This window comes from Gavialis gangeticus, unplaced genomic scaffold (genome assembly GCF_001723915.1).
Source record: "Gavialis gangeticus isolate Ggan-Ray unplaced genomic scaffold, GavGan_comp1, whole genome shotgun sequence".
In the NCBI taxonomy this organism is placed as follows: Eukaryota; Metazoa; Chordata; order Crocodylia; family Gavialidae; genus Gavialis; species Gavialis gangeticus.
In genome coordinates this window covers 5,042,691-5,062,425 of record NW_017729029.1, presented here as the reverse complement: position 1 = coordinate 5,062,425, position 19,735 = coordinate 5,042,691, and the positions used below count along the sequence as shown (strand labels likewise).

The 19,735-nt window shown below is 40.5% G+C and overlaps 1 protein-coding gene across 1 annotated transcript in view; it reads right to left on the bottom strand.

The window, feature by feature from the left end:
• The window catches only part of LOC109300492 (probable G-protein coupled receptor 174), an 18,742-nt gene extending 5,471 nt beyond the window's left edge, over window positions 1–13,271 (bottom strand). The window contains 2 exon segments of the mRNA XM_019521144.1: window positions 6,389–6,462; window positions 13,015–13,271. The gene's annotated coding sequence lies outside the window, so the exon portion shown is untranslated.
• Window positions 13,272–19,735: the final 6,464 nt, after the last annotated feature.

Here is a 19,735-nt window from a genome sequence, read left to right as displayed (position 1 = left end):
TGGGGTGGGGTGGGGTGGGGTGGGGGAGGGAGGGGTTGTGTGATCATCATTATGGATTATGCCAATTAGTAATAGCTTGGTAAAGTGTTGACCCCCTCTCTCTGCACAGTTTTATGATCTGCTAGCTTTTTCTTTCTCTGTCCTCCCAATCTCATCTTGGAAGAACGTAAGCCACTTTACGAGAACTGTTTCCTTTAACTGAGCCTGTTTACTACAGCAGTTGCTTCTTGCAAAACACTATGGTTGCATTCAGCATCTCACTGGCTTGCCATCAGCTGTCATGGTTGCACAAACAATTCTGCACCTCTGATCTTTATATGCCTTATCAGGGAGAGTACCCATTTAGTGCAGCTCAGCTGCTCTATGACTAGGTCACAGCCTTCAGCACCTCTGTTTTTTACTGTGGCTCCTCCTACTGGGTCCAAGGGAGCCCATATTCCCTGTGGAAGTTTTCTTTTCCCTTGTTGGAGTCGAACAGCCAGCAGACGCTTTCAATGACTCTGGACAGTATTAGCAAAACAAACCAGCTTTTATTAGCTGCAATGCAGCATTCTAAGGTCCCCGGGTTAAAGACAAAGCTGTGAGGCATGCCTGTGCTTCCAGCACAGCCTATCTGTTTACCAGCATGTCCAGGATTTCATTTTCCTTCATGCACTGCACAGCTACTTCTTAACTTATAGTGTCCTGTGCCCTCAGATTTCTATCTTAGGCTGTAATCAAGTTGCTTTCACACTGCTTAATATCACACTATCTGCTTTCACACTATCTGCTTAATAGCTTTTGGTCTTCTGTTGCATTTTCAAGGTGAACAACTGTCAGGTGCTATCAGCTGATATCTATAAATTAACTTGGTTATGTGGTCAAAATCACCTCCTCAGGAGGTCATCTAATACAGGCAGGATCATCATAGGCAAGTGTCTATCTAACCTGCTCTTAAAAACTGTTAACGATGGATATTCCACAACCTCTCTAGGTAATCATTCTGCACCCTGAGCACCTTCAGCGAGACAGAGAGTTTTTCCTAATAGTCCAACTGAATTTCCCTTGCTACAATTTCAGACCATTGCTCTTTGACTTGTACCCGACAGCCACAGGAAATAGTCTCACCACCCTCTGTATAACTGCTCTCTAGGTATGTGAAAACTGTTAAAATGCCCTCTCAGTCCTCTCTTCTCCGGACTAAATAATCCCAGTTCTTTCAGCCTTTCCTTCTCTAAGTCATGTTTCCCTGCCATCTAATAATTTTTGTTGCTAATCATTTTCATGGGGGAAGGGATCAAGGCCCTGTTGGAGTCAGTGGAGTCCCAGAGGGGAGGGGGGAATTGGCATTGGCATTGAACATTGGAGATGAGAAGGTATATGGGAAGATGTAGCCCTGCTCAGTGACATCCATGGGCTCAGTCCTGCTCAGCTGCATGCATGGCCTTGGGGCCCTGCTCTGTGATATCCATGGCCTCAATGCCTTGGTTGGCCCCCATTGTCCTTAACTGTTTTCCTCTACTTCCCTGGCAAGACCCTGTTCCTCCACCTGCATTACAGCTGCCGTCATCACCATGCATAACGAGTTTCCAAACCCTCTGCCATCAAATGACCATGTCAACCCCAACTACTCCATTGACAGCTGGTTTGGCAGAGCTTGTGTGCAGTTGAGAGGAACCTGAGAAGACACTCTACCTAGAGATTTGTAATAACCTATGTTTCTGCCTTGAAGCTCCTTGTTTGTCAGGGAGGGGGTATGTCAAAGGCTTTGCCTTGTTTGAGCCCTGGCTGGCTCAAGGATCTGAGAGGTACCAGAAGCCACTGAAATTGTAGACTGCCTCAAATTGTGACTTGGACCATAGTAGTTGTCAGTTCCAGCATCTGGAGAGTGGAGAAATTAGATTAGAGCCCTCTGTGACTACCCACCGCTGGCTCCTTTCTGGGCATGGTGCAGTCTCTGCTGTCCCCGTACAAATCAAGTCCCTCACTGCCAGTTTCCCCACATGACTTGCCTGCTACACCTTGGTATTGTCAATGGGCACATCCCTTTGTGGAGAAAGCCTTGTTGATGGGGTATAGCACCCTTCAAGATCTCCTGGCATGCAGTGTACTGCAGCTCGTTCTTTCCACTGCAGTGGCCCATTTTGGGGGGAAATGGTCTTCTGTGTTGTGTGAACATAGTTCTTCCACCAGTCATTCACTTTTTTCCACCTGATTCTTAAATAACCAGTGAAGTAGTTTTTCTTTTGAAAGGAATGGTAGTTAGTTGATGTCATGCTAGTCTTTTATGTTTTCAAATGGTCTTTTCATTCTTAAATGCTAATATCAAAATTTCTTGTAATCATTTTAGTGCATTATCTTTTTGCACAATTTTTTTTCCATTTATATTTTGGAAATACAGCAGGGAATATATTTGTTTGTGAATATAGGCTTACTGGATCATTTATTCAGCACTTGATACCACAAAATACATACTTAATACCAAATCAGAACTTCATATTTTTGTCTCTTTAGTTGTCTTATACACCTGTCCTGACAACCATTTGTCATACACACTGGAGATAACAGATCACCTTCTTTTTAGGCTGAAGTGCCTATAAGTAGACACTTTTTAATTTCCAGAAAATTAAAAAACTGAGTTTATTTTAGTCTCAAATGAAAGTGGCCTAGAAACAAACCCCCAGAGCCAGAATAACATCCACAATTTGTTATTTGAATTTCATAAACTTTCTCAGGCATCCCTCTAGTCTCTGCACTAAGTGGTACTCAATGATTCCAGATGAACAAAGTGTGCAACAGGGAACAATTCAAAAGAAAGTAGTCGTATAACTTATGGAAGTTTTTGTGCTCTAAGTTTCAGGTCATTTATCATTCAAATATAGCAACTTGGGAAGACTGCTTTCAGTTTCACTGTACAAGGCTTAAGCAAATCTTTGCTTACACAAAGTGGGGGAGGGAGGGCAGCGCTCTACCAAAAAAGTAAGTTTCCAAAAAAGGAAACCATTTTGAAAATGTGATATTTGCAGCTCAAATTCCCCACGCTAACTGTAATCTGGCCAGTCAGGATTGAAGTTGCTTCAAAGTAGTTTTCTTGATCTGTTCTTTATGAACATGTTTTCTTAAAATTCAAAATGCTTCTCCTAATAACACAAGCTGTCATACAATATAGGCACAATTAAATTTCAAGAAAGCAGTGATTTTAATAATTGTTATAACTAGTTGGTTCAGAGAAAATGGTAGCCTTCTGAAAACACTTCCAATGCTTTTTTTTTTCCTTTACAGCAAAGATCAACATATAACATAGATTGTGTATAAAATGAACCCTTGATTATTGAGTAATCATTTGGTTCTGCACAAGAATCAAGTGGGAGATAATACCCAATAGGCTTGGCAGGTCACCAGCAGGATAGCCCATTGCCAGTGCCTTGTTTGCATAAGATTCCTAAACTGTGCTTATGATGTATGTATGACAAGTAACTCAATCTCTTGGGACCTTGCTGCCTGAAAGACCACCTCTCTTGTGTCACAAGGCCTTGGCAGAGGTGCTAGAACCAGAGTGCCTGGGACTTAGAAGAAAGGTGCTGGTGGTAACACCCTTGTGATGTCAGCTCGGAGAAGCCTGCCTGGTTCTCTAGGGTCCAAAATTGCACTCATTTATTGGTACTGTGGGACACATCTATTGGTGGTGGCTATTGTGGCGGATGTGGTTAACAGGGGTTATGTCTGTATTTTGTAATGTGCTTGATGATCTGGATCCAGAAGTATAACTAGGGAGGGACAACTGAAGCAACAGCCCCAGGTGCAAAATAGTGTTGGGGGAGGTGGAAAAAAGGCTGCTGCCAGCAGCCGCCCATCACAGTCACCATTGTGCTGGCAGCTCAGCCGCAACCAGAAGTTGTCACTGCCGCAGGCACCCGGCCACATTACACAGCTGCCTGGATCAAAAGTAATTTCCTTTGAAATCCTGTGTTAGTAACAGGTGTTAGAGATCCTGGGATTGGTACTTTTTCTTCTTATTGTAGGAACACAAATATGACTCCTGTATTGGGTGTTTTCACTAGCACACCTTTTGCCTGCTTTCCTGAGCATAACAGCATTAGTTGACAGTGCACACCTTCTTGCTAACTTGAATGTCTTGAAATGGATTCAGTATTATATTTAAAGCTCTAAAAATGAGATACTAAAGTGGTTTTCAAAAATCCAACCCAGTGCCTTATTTCTGTCAGGATAAATAGATCCCAGTCCTGAGAACATACATGTATTTTACTCACAGAAATTGTTACCTCAGTAGGACTACTCATGTGAGAAAAGTTAAGTGTAAGCCGAATTTTTTGAAGCTCCAGAACCTAAAGCAGTTTCAAAGTCAATTTTCTCTCAATGGTGAATCTTCACAAATTCTCTCCTTAGGTGCTTAGTTAGAGCCCATCAACATTCATCCAGCCACAAGGCTAAATCTTATTCACCTTCCTCTTGGTGCATAAGACAAATTAGATTGGGCCCTATCTACATCAAAAGTGTTGTGTGTAGCTGAAGATGTAGTACAATACAGTACAGCACATGCCAACCACATATATTCTGGCCATACAAATAAAATACAAAATAACAAAACTCCACCATCTATTTCAACACACTGATTCAGTACTGGACTAAAACAGCCTAGTTTTCCCTCTCTGTCCTATTGCACAAGCATAACTATTATTCATTCACTATTTACTTTCCTGCTATATTTCCTTTTTAATTCCATTAGTAACACATAATAACACTTGAGCCAGGCTATTGTACTAAATAATGTCTTTTCGTCACCCATCAAGAGCTAAATTCTGCCTACCCCATGAACATGCACAATGTAAAAATTAAGTAAAGAACACCCCAGCACTTGTACAGCTGTTGTGGAGCTAAGCAGGATCACTTAAAGTGTACTATAATGCTACAAGGATGGGAAAAGGAGAGATTACTTTAAATTATGCCTCTACTCTATTAAAGTATCAGCTTGCTCACCTGACCATCTTCACAGAGTGGAGGTTGCAAGATATTCAACTCCCTGAGTACTGGGGAGCTCCAGGATGCATTGGAGCAATACAAAAATGCTGAGTGCTTCTAAAATTATCCTTTCTATGGTGAGACACCACTATATGCATAGATACAAGATGCTTATGCATCATCCCTAAAGAATGAACTTTTCTTAAGGTAAAAAATATAAGCTGCATGAACTGCACCTGGAAAATTCAAAACACCAGCATCTATAAATATTAAAAATATACATAAACTTTTAGTTAAAGAAACCCAATTAAAAGCAGTAAGGTATTCAAATAAGATTCAGAAGTGGGGAAAACTTGTTTTTCATATTCTCTGCACTTGTTTCTCTTCAGTTTATGTTGTTGCAAAGACTGTATACAACTAACTATAACATTCTGAATCTATACATAACTTCCTTTTCTTCTGTTTTGTTGTTTCTGTTGAAGCAGCAATATGTTTTGGTAGTAGCTGCCTATATTTTTGTAGGCACTGCACATATCTTTATCTCTTGTATCTAATAAAACAAGACTAGTAAAGTCTTTGATATGCTATTATTTTTTTCCAGTTGTTTTAAATAGTGGCTGTAATGTGGGAGGCACTTTTCCATCTACTCAAGAAGGGCTGAACTGTGCCCCATTAGCTCATAGTCTTAGAATATAGAGAGGTTATTTTATTATGCAGGTCATCTCTATTCCCTCTATGTAGCATGGCAGAATGGATCTTTTGAGTTTGTCCAGAATCAAATCTGGACCCCCAACATGCACCCACCACTTTTTTGTGCACAAATTGGGTTCTTATATAGACTGAATCAAATCAATACCTTCCATAAATTAATACCTGACTTCTGTAGAGACTTGCTGATTTATGTTAACTGTGGTATCTGGCCCACTGTAACTCATACTGTTAGTCCTGATTTAAATCCTGAAATTCTTACTCGGGATTTAATGGACTTAAGGTACCATTCAGAGGGAGAAAACATAATGAGATCTAGTTCATAATGACTTTTCACATGACAGAAAACTGCAGGATGAGGTACTGAAACCAGAACACAGCTCCAAGACAGACCATGACTTTAGGCATGACCTGGACCACGTAGTATGCAAGAGGCATTATTATGCCTTACAAATATCTCATGAAACACAATGCCCCTTCAGCTTCCCATTTGCTCCCAGAGCCCAGGCTAGTGAGCATGCCAGATGGATCCTGACCCAAGAAAATGGATCCTATGGTTGCACAAATAACATCTTGCTTTATATCAGCAGCAAATTCATCCCAACTCTTGTACCCCATGCTTAGCATGTTGTTGATCAACTTGAAATAGCATTTTAAAAAGTATGGAGAGAGTGAGACCAGGATATTCCAGGCAGCATTTGGGTGCTTGTTGCTGACTTACTTTTTGCTGGGAGTTGTAGGGTCAATGTTGAGGGCAATACTGCTCTTCTGCTTTTTCTACTTCTCTTCTGCAGCCTGAAAATAGAATATAAAAAATAGAAATTAGTATTCTGGGGCTTCCCTTTCCTATGAAGACAACTAATCTCCATCCCTGGAAGTTTTTAGGAGCAGGTTACACAGACACTGGACAGGAATAGCTTAGTCAGCAATGATCCTGCCTTGAGCAAGGGCTTGGACTAGATGACCTCCTGAGGTCCCTGCCAACCCTCCTATTCTATGATTCTGTGAACTGAGGCCAAGGTAGAATGGGTGGTGACCTGAAGTTAGGGGGAGGTGGATAGTTTTGGTAAGCTGCTCAAGGATTGCCTCTTCATACATTTGTTGGAGGCACCTAGGCCTTATTGTAGTATGAATAAGAAGTTCAGACAGGTAACTATCTTGGGCAGTTAATTATTGTAATTTTATTTTAAAAAGAAAGTCAATTGAGAATAGCAGTCTTACAACAGAAAGTGGTTTTCTCTATTTCATAGCCTCTGTTGTTGGGGTAGAGGCTGAATATGTCCTCAGAACAGTTGGGGAGTTTCCTCTCAAGTAGCTGCTACCCTCGAGCAGCAATCAGGCTCTTGCCAGGTGTCATATCAACACTTTACAAATTTTGCTTTAATTTAAAACCACTGTAGTTGCATTTAATTTTATTTAAAACTTTAATTTAAAACTACTGACACAGTGTGTGAAAGGCCAGTTGCCAGTGTTGTCTTACTGCTGGAATATACAGATGATATTTCATGTCATTATATCACATCAAGGATATTATACTATATTCAAACTCAGGGCACCACAACCCTTTTCTGAATTTTTATCTATACACCCAGTGCCTTTGTTTCATAATATGCATTAAATGTGTGTCAGGTTGCCAAATCTATATTAGCTTTTGCTGTGATGACTTTGACTTTACTGGAAGAAACAAAACAGGAATGTTTGGGGCTTTTATGGTTAGCTTATAAGCTAATTATTTGTGTCAGCAGTCAGAGATGTTTGCTTAATAATTTATGGGGCTGCTTTTTAATACACACCAATTTGTGAACCTGGAGTGAAATAACCAGTGTGGGGAATGTCAAGAAAGTTCATTTTATATATCTCAACTCCTATTTCTTTCTCAATCCACATTCCAATTATAATGAATAGCCACAATGGCAATGATGAGGTTTTCACATTTCAGGAGAAACTGGCATTTTATATTTTCACAACTTTGCTGTTATCTGTGAATATACAGTTTTTCTTTAATACACATACTTAGTTATTCCTTTAACAAGGGCCTGTTTCAGGGGCTGGTGTGTGGGCAACTAGCTAGTGGGAGTTCTGTCATTTGGAGGGAGGGGAGACGTTGAAACAGGATCAAGTCCTTATTGAAACATAATCAAGACCTTAAGACTGAAAAAGTAAAATAAATAATTCATATGATTAAAATTTGAGGAGAAAACAAAAGCAAATGTGACTTGGAGCAACTCAAGGGATGGGGTTCGATATCCGTAAAGGGAGGTATGGTACACTATTTTCTTAGTTTCATCGTAGGCTGTAGAACAAGTTGTGCAACTGGTGTGTATGTTTCTGAAGTAGATCTGGAACATAATTCAGTACAGCAAGTGATCTCCATCTTGGAGGGCATGCTGGGGGAGTAGTCATGACTTGCAGGTTAGATTTGTGGTAGGCTGGCATAAACACATACAGAAACTTAAATTTACTCATTCTTCCATCAATATCTTTATGGATTTCCCAACTGAGCAGTATCTTAATTCTTCCATACTTTATACTTGGCCCCAACCTGTCATTCATCCTCACTTTTTGCTCACAGAGGCATGTCAGTTTGATGAGTGAAGGGAGGATCTACATTTTAGTTGCCAAGTAAATGGAAATGGGTGCCACAGCACATTCTGAACGTACACATCCAATAAGCTTCAAAAAGCATGCTGTGGTAGGCTGCATGTTGCCCCTCCCTCCTGTGGCAAGCTGGCATACACAGATGTAATACAGAATGAGTGGATGCTGTGCAAAAGCCATAGAAAAGTTGGGAGAAAAAATGTTGGCTAAAAATGTTGGACAAAAGATGCAAAGTTCACCTTTGTCTCATGGAAATTAGCCATGCCTCCTGATACTATAATACTGTCAGTGCCCTCAAACCAAGCAACACTGAGCTGGGGCAGCACTTAGAAGAGAGATTTCTAGATGCTGACAGGAATCGATGAATCTGTATTTGACATTTTTCCATATTTGACACTCTTCTCAATGTGTCAGGATTGAATGGTAGTTCTCATCCAGCTTTGGGGGATGTGGTGAAATTGAACTGTGGAGGGGGTTGTGCTGCTTTTGTCTAGAACTGGGAAAAACGGTAGAATAATTTTATGGCTAAAAAAAGCGCATTCAGGTCAACTGAAACAATTTGAGAACTTGGGTCAAATTCATCAAATTCTTTTGACCCTAAAATAAACCAGAAACAAAATTTAAACAGTTAACATTTTGGTTTTGATGTTTTCAACACATTTCAGTTTTATGATATATTTTTCAGCTTTATATTTGAAAATGTTGCTTGACTTATTAAATTTGTATTTATATGTGTGTATATATGTGTGTGTGTGTAAATATATATAGTATAGATCTATGTATAATCTTACATATCTGTATGTACATATGTATGTATATGTAAAATTATATATAGATCTATACACTATATATACATATACACATATAGAGGTGTGTGTAAGATTATACACAGTGCACTAACTATGTTAGGAAAGCAATGTGGATTAATAGGAACACCAAAAATATATCATTGGAATTCTTTACTGATGGCTAATGGGAAAATTAATTTTTTTAAATAACTATTTTTAAAAAATGTGTTGTGTAAGTAACTCAACTCTACAAATATGATTTGACCAATTTCACTTCAGTGTGAGGACCAGGGATACCCTCACTACCATCACAGCTGCGAAGCACTGTTAGTGAGTGAAAAGTGGGATGCCTAGGCCAGGGTCTCTGCAGTTCAGTATCGAGGAGTACTCTGTGTAGGAGTACGTAGGAGTGGGGGCTTAATGGATCTTCAATGGAACTCCCCTAGAGACTACTCCAGGCTTTGCACTCCTCTCTGCATTAGACTGCAGAAACCTCCACAAAGCAACTCTGCATCTGCTCAGAGTCCAGAGGGAAGAATTCTCTGCCCCTATCAGCCATCCTACCCATGTGAATTACACCTGCCTACTTGGACTAGGCACAGGATACCTAAGTGTCATTGGTAGTGATGGTGATTTGTCCTCATTTTGCAGTAATTTCTCAACCTGCTTGACTTCAGCATATATGGCAATCTCGGTCCAAGAGAAACACACCCCTCATAACTGAATTACTAGAGGGTGCCATGTGCTAGTAGAGATTGTGGGGATGCTCACACAGTTCTAGCTTGTGATATCCCAGAACAAAGCCTCAGCAAGCTCTAAACAGTCCCCTTAAGTGCCTCCTATTGCAGCATCAGAGCTCCTTTAAATTAGGTACCTGGGGCCAGATGCAGACTGGCAAACTAAACACCAAATCCTAATCCAGAATAACTCAACTCCATCAACCACAACCCCCTTAAACTATTGTCAAATGTAACTTTAACCTCTTTACAAGGGGCATTCATCAGCTGTTAGGATGTACATTTACATGATCCTATAGCAATACAAGTGAGCTAAACTGCCGTACCTTCAATCCTGAATGAAACATTTGATGAAGTAGGCTGTAGCCTATGAAGCCTCATGCCTCTCTGTAAGACTTTAAGGTGCCAGCCTGCCCTGCCTTCTGCCTTAATGAAATGTTTAAGTTGCAGTAACTTTGTTACATTTATAGCGGCATAGGAGCATATATACCAGTTTCATCATGACAGCAAGAAGGTTCCTAACTCCAAGCTAGCCACTACTGTGATCCAAGGTGGAAGTAATCTATCATTTGTATATATCCTAGATGTCAGTCTGCTCATCTTGAAGTTGGGAGACCTGGGTTTTTAGCCTGAAGGGGATTCAGAACCACATCTTCCCCTTCCAGCAGAGTACCCTGACTACCATGCTGTAGAAGAGTCTGTGTGGGAGCACACTCAGTCCCTCCTGTTCAAGTTGGGCCACTGGGCAGAAATGAATGCAACAGTGATGGGGCCAGGAGGAGATCAAGCCAGAGGCAGCCTAACAGTCATCTTGTTATTAGGGCACTCATCTGCAAAGTGGGGGCTGGGTTTTAGTTCCTGCTGCAAAGATGGTTGTGAATGCATTTTACATGAGGTGGTCTTTGGATGAAAAACAGGAATAACCCTGGGAGTATGGCTCAGATCAGGATTTCTTCCTCTCTGGGCTCCAGATTCCTACTGATTCTCACTTGCTCATCTTTTGACCGCATGATTCCTGCAGTCCTTTCTGTTCAGTCTACACACTGAGTAATACCAGACAGTGGCTGATGGATTTGGAAGTTGATATCTGGTGCCATACGAAAGAAGCATTGTAGTTAGGGCACTCTGCTTGGTTGTGTGAGAAGTGAAGGATGAATCCCCATAGTCTGACAGTGTGTGATGTAACCCGAAGGCTATTAAACAAAAGATGGCTGGCAGGAGCACAATCACCACCACATTCATTTCTGAGTGAAAATGGCCATAATTGCTGCATTTTTTTGTACTGAACTCAGTTCTATTTATTTGTGCTCAAAGCATATGCCTAACTGATCACCAGGTTGTACCAGGGTATTGGGTACTGCCCTGTTACCCTTTCGGATTGCAACGGAGTTTAGGCATCTGATAACTGAACAAGGTCACTGCTCTACATACACAGATAGGCACTTTGGGATCTCTGTAGTTTGAAATGTTAGTGTGGAATGAATCAAGGAGCCTGTTAAGTATGGGTCATTTTTTGGCTGCTAGAACAGGGTTATTTTGGATCCCTGAATAAATCCCAGCTTTGTCCCATATGGATACCCAGTTTACTAATATGAATCTGGCTCTGTAAGGTTAAGCCTGAAGTCTTCACTCAGGCAAAACTTGCACTGCAATAAAACTAATTCCAAGCTTTAGAAGAGAAACATTGCGGGGGGGAGGATGCAATAACTGGAATACTCTCAGCAGCCTAGCTATGTCCAGTACTCACAAAGAAGAATGGCATAATAGCGTATTCATGCAGATTCATACAGCAGTTTTTACTGTTATGCTTGATACTTGAATGCAGAATGGTTGCTGCACTAAAGAGTACTGCAGCTTTTTTTAAAATTGCGGCATTGATGTTTTCCCTATATGTTCAAACAGATCCTGAGCAACTGCACGTTCAAGAGTCTGAGTCAGTGGAGTGATAGCGGGGGGTGGAATTTCAGTTTTAATAAATTCTAAGTATATATTTGGGGATATTGAGAGTCCATGTCTATCGTCTATCTCAGTTTAATTCAGTCAGTGGTGCTTTAACAAAGAATTAAAATGCAAAGAGCTATAATGTTTCCCCCTCCCTTATTTACATTTACCATGAATTAAAAGAACAAATAATAAATGAGTTATGTATACTCAAAGCAGCATATCTTGCTATCATTGTAACATTTGAAGAAGTTGATGTTAAAGATGAATTACTGTTAGCAGTGAAGCAACATGCTTTCTTGTTAAACTATTCAGTTTGTACTTTCTATTGTGCCTGCTGCCATGTGCTTAAAGATACCACAATGTGGTCACAGACATCACTGTAACAAATCAGTCTCTCGACATTTTCATACGTTGCTCATGATGATGGCATCTGATCACCTACGGGAATATCTCCAGGGACAGAGGCAGCAAAAATATCATTTTTCTGGCAATAATAGGTAAAGTGGAAATGGAAAGAGATTTCTATCTTACCAGTTCTCCAAATTAAGTAAAACATAATCAGTAGGAAGCTAAAGTACTAAAGTCAGCATTGTCTTGTACAAGATGAAGTAATAAAAGGTCATTAGATAAATACACCTATATATATTTAGGTATGATAAATAGATGCGTCTAATAGCCACTTGAGATGCTTTATTAATATAGAGCAATCTATACTTTCTGTCTAAAAAAATAATCAAATGTGCTGTTTGACACACTAACAAAATTCTAGAAATCTTGAAACTTACAAAGGTGAAAATAAAGATATCCCTACAGTGTTAGTCTTCATTTTAATGTAGTTTCTCCTTTATTGTTCGCAGAATAGCAGTTGTAAATGGTTGGAAATTTACAGATAAAATTATATTATTCTACACCAAGGATATACAAGTCATTTTACGTACATCTGTAGAAATGAATCCTTCACATGAAGAGAAAACACTTAGATTCCTGCTATTATGTAGCAGGATTATCTTTGTCTTAATTTCTTGAATACTAAAACAAATCCTCCATTTGATTTGTATCCCCTCCATGAGTTTTAGCCATTCACCTCCAAGTCTTTTTTATTAACTTTCCATTTTAGCTTCCATTCTGAAAACATTTTTTTCATGCAGTCCTCTTATTGCCATGAGTGGAATATACTGCATAAAAGCCAGGTTATACCGTTAAAAGGATACAATTTAAATTTCTAATATAAAAAAGAAATCAAAGATAATTAATGAACTAGGAAAAAATAACAGTCCTACCTTTTGTATTTTCTCCTGGCTTCTATTGAACTCTGAAAGCTTTCGATACGAGAATCACTCTGAAAAAGACGTTACTGATCGTATACAATAGTTTCCACTCTCCGTTTGACATACAAAACAAAAGTGTAATTGCTCCGAGCTTTCAGACTACCTCTGAGCTCAGAAACGCCGGTAGTAAAGCTGTCACTGCTTCCGAACAACATCTGAGAGCAACTTGCAGTCTGCATATTTTACGTTTCCTTTTTCAAGTGGGTAGCGTGCTCTCAAACAATGAGAAGCTACAGTTAGATATGGGTACAGTCTTTACACTTGATAGCCACTTCCCCCTTCCTTGATTTCTATATGGGTGGTTGTCTGGTGCTCCAACCATGCCGTTGATGGGTCAAAATTACAGCTGATGTGGTAATAATTATTTTAATTGTGAATTCAGGGCATACTGACACATCCTGGTAAACTGGATAGGCATGCAGATCTATGTCATTTGTAACGCTGCTGCTTTTCCTCGCTCTAGCCATAGTTACCTCTACAGGTGCATAGTGGAACAATCTAAAAGCTGTAAACTGGTTATGCCAGGCCCAAGCTAGGTGCTAAGTCTTATAGACAAAACAATGCTTTTCAATGGCTCTTAGCAAACCTCTCTTTCCAGAACCTTCTTTTCTGCCAAGGAGATGGTGAGAAGTACTACAATCTAAGTGGAACTTTTCCTTTATCTTTGTCCAACTCTTAATTCATCCCCCCCAGTAATTTTCTTTGTCTCCTCTTAATTCCTCATTGTTTCTTTTGCACTTCTTTATATCCCGTGCGTTATCTCTTTCCTCCCTTCTTCACATCCAACATAATCATTCTTTTACGTTTCTTTGCCCTCTCTCCACGTGATTCCTCCCCTTCCTTCCTTCCCAGGTTCTTCAGCACCTGCATCTCCCAGCCCTCGCTTCCTGTTCTCTCCATTTCTCTCTTCTTCTCTCCCTGTCCCTGCCCTCACAGCCCTTTAACTCCCCTTTTTAGTTATCTGTTTTAGTGGCCAATGCCCCCTATCACTAGTCTGCTTCTTTAGCCCTGAACTCTTTTCAGACATCTGGCAAAGCAACAACTCATTTTTCTCCTCTCATCTCCTTGGACTCCTTTTCAATCCTTCACTTTTTCTAATCTGAATAGGCAGACTCGCTTCCATCAAGCCTGTCTCTTGGCAGTAGCAACATGCGATTCAGCCCATGGCTACTCTTGTCCTCAGATGGTCAATAAGAGTTTCTGTAAATAAGGCCAGATAGGATTCTGGACTGGAGCAAACTGCTATCCTTTCACTATCTTTTTGCTGCCTTCTTTTTTTCCATTCAGGTTTACTCTGTTAATTAATCAAAAGAGATCCTGGGGAGCCTGACTGGGGCAAATGCTTAATTGCAAAACCCTCGTCTTTTAAATGGTATACCCAGATACTGACTCTACATAAAAGATTACATGTCATTGGTCATGTCACTATGCTAGACACCAATATGCCCTGGGTAGATACTTTTCAAGGCAAAGTTTGAGACCTATGCAGGCATGTGGTGGCAAAGCAGTAAAAGTTTCTGTCTACAGCTTCCAAGACATGAGTTTGAGCCTTGCTCTAGAAGTATGCCAAAAACAGCCCTTAGACTGGTCACCTGGAGCTGATTGTGATACATGTCATGGACTTCAGAAATGGGTATACCTGAACCACACTAGCCTGTTGGGTCACATAGACTTGGGTTGACCTTTGACTTCTTCTATGGCCTACCTACATATACCTCTTTTGGTGGCTTGTATTAAAACTGTGCCAGCCTGAGGTAAAAGAGGAGCCCTTGAAAAGAACAAGGATAGAGGAGTCAGAGGGCAGATAATTTTTAAATTCATAACAAGAACTAGTCTGATTCATGGAGTCACAATCAGAGGCATAGCTGGACAACTCAACCCAGGCCTGCCACAATGCGTGGGGCAGCACCAGCAAGTTTAGCCACTATTGTGGCCATGGCTATATTCGTGCACCCCTTCCCAAGCCCCTGCAAAGGCAGAGCCCAGGGATGCTGTTCCAGTGACCCCCTTTAGTTATGCTACTGCTGGCAATCCAAGTGCTATTTCTGCTCTTTAGAACTGAAGGAAATTTCTGTGCTGTTACCAGTACCCTGAAGTTTTTTAACAAGTTTTTAAACAGGATGTGTGGGTAAATATACCCACTCAGTTTCCATTATTTCAGTGATTTATTTTTTTTTTCCACCACAAACCTAGCAGCTAATGATTTGACACTATATTTGCAAAAGAAAAATGTGTATTGGCCAGAATTAGCTTCATTTCATGTTTGGGTCTCAGCAGAAAATCATCAGAGCCACTAGACAAGGGAGAGATGAGAGGAGGGGCAGGGAGGCAAAGTTGCATTGACTTTGATCTAAGCATGTATTAGGATCATTTGTGGAGATAGTCCAGCTGAAGTTGATGCTGGTCATGAAATCGTAACTTTGTTAATTTGGCATTAGAGGAATATGATTTGACTAACTGCACTTATCATTTCATACCTGTTATCTGTGTTATCCTGGGGAGTAAATGGATTACTGGACAGAAAAGCAGGTTAAATTCTGAAAGAGATCTAGGAACGTTTAGGGCAATTTAGAAATTCAGGTTACAGGCAATTTTTATAAAATATAAAATAGTAAATAATAAGGCTCGGCTGGCAGCATGCCTCAGATGCAAAAGCTAAAAGTTTTGTACATCTCCCTTATTGATTACTGAATAAGGGCCAAGCCAATGATGCATGTGCTTTATTCTGAGCCAGTGACGCTGTGTAAGCAGAAGGACTGGAATTAGAAGAGGCTGTTTTAGGTATAGGATCCAAATCGTCTATACATCTTCTATTTTGGTTGTGGGATTGGTTGAAATGCAATGACTTCATTTGGCTTGGAGATGGTGACATCATCTCTCCAGTATGTAGAGGCGGGACCAGTATCGGCCCCTTGGTATCATACTAGGTCAGGGAGATGGACAGTCAAGAAACAGGGCTTCCCCAGCTCTGTCCAGTCCTATCCCTTACTTAAAATTCAGGCCCAAATCTAGATTTCAAGTCCAGTCCCTCAGAACTTTAAGGATACTGGGATCCATGCTCATCTCTGATCTCACAGAGCTGAGGAGTAGGAATCAGCAGCAAAGCATGTGATCTTCCAGTAGGCAAGTCCACTGAGTCTCCTGAATGCACTTGAAAGGGATTAGTGGAGATGGTTTTTCATGTACTTGCTTCTGTGTGCATGTAGAAGAGAATGAGGTTCCAGTCATCACAAGCTCATAGAGAGATGTGCTTATAGCTGAAATAGTGCAGTCATAAAAATAAGATCCAGATACTAAATATGCCAAATGGGGGCATGTCTGGAGGCAGGTTTTGGTGTGACCCGTTGAAGGGATGAGGGAAACTTCTGAAGTGTTTGGGTAAATAAGCACCATGCACTAAAGCAGTGCTTGATTCATTACCACTTTACCCCCTAATGGGAACAATGTAGCAAGGGCCTGCCTGCTGGGTAACCACTCGGGCCACAGGGCAACAGCATTCACCAGCATATAATGGGTTAGTGGAATAAAGAAGCACAGAAAGTACCATCATCACAGAGATTCAAGAACTGCTGAAATAAACCATAATTGGAAATAGCATTGTCAATAGACAGACACCAAGCAAAGTGATCTCTTACCCTTTACAATTTATAAAATATTTTTCTCTTTTTTCATAGTAGCTAGAGTCAGAAGGGACCTGAACAGATCATCTAGCCTGACCCCCTGCCACAGGCAGGAATGAATGCTGGGTTCATAAGACCCCAGACAGGTGATCATCCAACCTCCTCTTGAATTTGCCCAAGGTAGGGGCGAGGACCACTTCCCTGGGAAGTTGGTTCCAGATTCTGGCCACCCTAACTGTAAATCAATTTTCTTTTACAGAAATGAATTTTCAATCAGTCTCTGTCCTCCTTGTCTACTTTTTTATTCCTTTCTTTGTGGTCCATCTGTGACCTAATATTTGTGAAACATTGTGCCTTGTGTGCATTTGCTTTTGTTAAATAATATGATAAAAGACTAGATGGGTTTCTCTGGCCCTTCTGTGTATGAGCTAATGAAATTCTTCCTTGTAACAAAACTAGAAATCTGTGAATAAAAAAAAAAGTGAGTACTCAAAACTGATGCCAGTTAAGCAAGGGACTGGGCCCTACCAAATGTACCGGGGGACAGAGATTGGTAAAAATACGGTACCCTCATCAACTTTTTATTATCAAAACTGGTCTCACAACAGTGATGGTATTCCAAGTTGCCACAATTGGGGTGGGACCATTTTTCCATTGCTGTTTCCCAGACCTCTGTCACCAGAGGTCATGTTGGGGGAAGGCAAGACATATACCACTGCAAAGTGCAGATGAGTGTTGAGCATGTTTTGCTATAATGTCTAACGGTATTCAGGCACATTCTGCGTGTATATCATAATCCTAGAAAACTGGGGCTGGAAACATCTCAGGATGTCATCTAGTCCGCCCCCTGCTCAAACTCACTAGTGATATCACCCCAGCCAAGGCTTTGTCTAGCCTCATCTTAATTCCACAACCGCCCTGGATAGCCTGTTCCAGTGTTTTACTACCCTCCTGGTGAGAGTTTTTCCTAATATCCAACCTAAAACTCCCTTGCTGCAACTTGAGACCATTGCTCCTTGTTCTGTCATCTGCCAACGCTGAGAACTCTTTGCAACTAGTTTTCAGGTAGCTGAAAAATGCTATTAAATCCCCTCTTAGTCTTCCTTCCTACTTGCTTTCTGAGGCATCTGCAGGAGAAAACATAGTCGAGATTTTACCAGGTAATCAGCTCTGACTTTGGATTTAAACTTCATGCATTTGGAGCAACAAAAATTCACACAAAAGATTATAAAACAAGCTAGTTTTTATGTTTGATATTAGTCATTCTTTCTACGTAATTAAAAGGCAATTTTGCAGATAATAGAAATACAGGCCTTGCAGCCAGAGCTAAAGTATCATTTGTGAAACTTCCCTGGATTCATCAAACAGCAAATCATTTTAATAAATGGACTGAGACTACAAACATGCAAATAAGAGTTTGTTTGTTTATATCTGTGTTTATAAACTTCATCTTGGGGTCAGCCTGAATAAGATTTTGTTTTATTTTAATGACACAGAATGCTTTGTTAGTATTATTTAATAAAATACTAAAATGCATTTCCCTCTTAGCAAATCAGCTTAGGGAAGTTGCAGTCTGCAAACCCATTCTTTATAATGACTCCAGATCCCTGAAGGGATCACATTTCCTACAATGCAGGTAGATGTTCCTTTAAACCAAGCCTTGTGTGTTAGACTCCCAAGGTGGCATCACTGACATGTCCTAGGGAAGGAATAATCTGGCCTACAGGGGGGAAATATAGACATTAGGCTCCTCAACTACAGCTGCCATGATGCAATGCACTACAACAGGAGAATGCAGTTGAATATTAATAGACTCCAAACAAAGTGTTTTGGGTCACTTTAACAAACTAAAATGAAAGATGTCTAAATTATATTTTTTTATGAAAACATTAAACTTCAGGAAGGGCAATCAATGCCCAAAAGTTTGTCCAACAGCTCTCCTGACTAGATATATGGTCCAATAAAGATAATACCTGCCTCATACATTTCCTGGACCATCCTGGCTACAAAACCATCCCAACCTTACTACTTTATCAAAACACATATTTTGACACCTATGACCCAGTTTTTCTTCAAAATTTCTGTTATGCAAGAAATCTGAAGCTTCAACTTTCTTCTTTTTCTTTAGTTTTGGGGCAAAAAAATGTTGAAATGTCTGAATAGGCCATAAGATGTAAATTCCACATTTTGCTCAGTTCTGTTCATAACACCAGGGGGCGATGTTGGACATGAATAATCTATTAGTTGCTTATTTCTTTGAGTCTACAAGCAACTATTTATCTACATAGTGTTATATTAGCCAATAATAAAGTGGCAGGGGAGTCATCCGTTTAGTATCCATACTTCAAAGATTACAAGATAAAACCTTGTTTGCCAGATTCATAGACTTCATAGATATTTGGGCTGGAAGGGACCCGGGAGGATCATCCAGTCCAGCCCCCCGCCCCAGGGGCAGGAAGTCAGCAAGGATCATAGGAGCCCAGCAAAATAAGCATCCAAATGTGTCTTGAGGATCCCAGCAAGATAAGCATCCAAATGTGTCTTGAGAATCCCAGCAAGATAAGCATCCAAATGTGTCTTGAGCAAGTCTTGCTTCAGATCTACTAGCTATAATACTTACAAGGAGACAATCCTTTTACACCATGTAAATAACAGTACCACTTCCTATTAGGAGGTTTTGTTTTAGCAGCAGTTTCTTCCTTTGTTCACACTTCCTGCTCAACTAGTACTTATCTGTAACCCAAAAGATATACTTTGTAAACATAATTAAAGGGCCCTGATACTGGAAAGGGATCTACACAGATAAATTGTTAAACCCAAGGGAACAGGGGTGACGCATAGAGGGTGCACGTGCACCCCCTGACCGTGGTGGCATCTGCCGGAGCTTTGCTGCTTACCGCCACCGCTGTGCTGCCCCTAGCCTCCGGGGGCACGTGCCTTTCATGCAAGGGAAGTTCAGCTGAATTCAGTTAGCTATCACAGCTCCCCTTTCACCACACACACACTCTCACTTGCTCTCACTTTACAGTAAGCACAGTGTTTACTTTGAACAA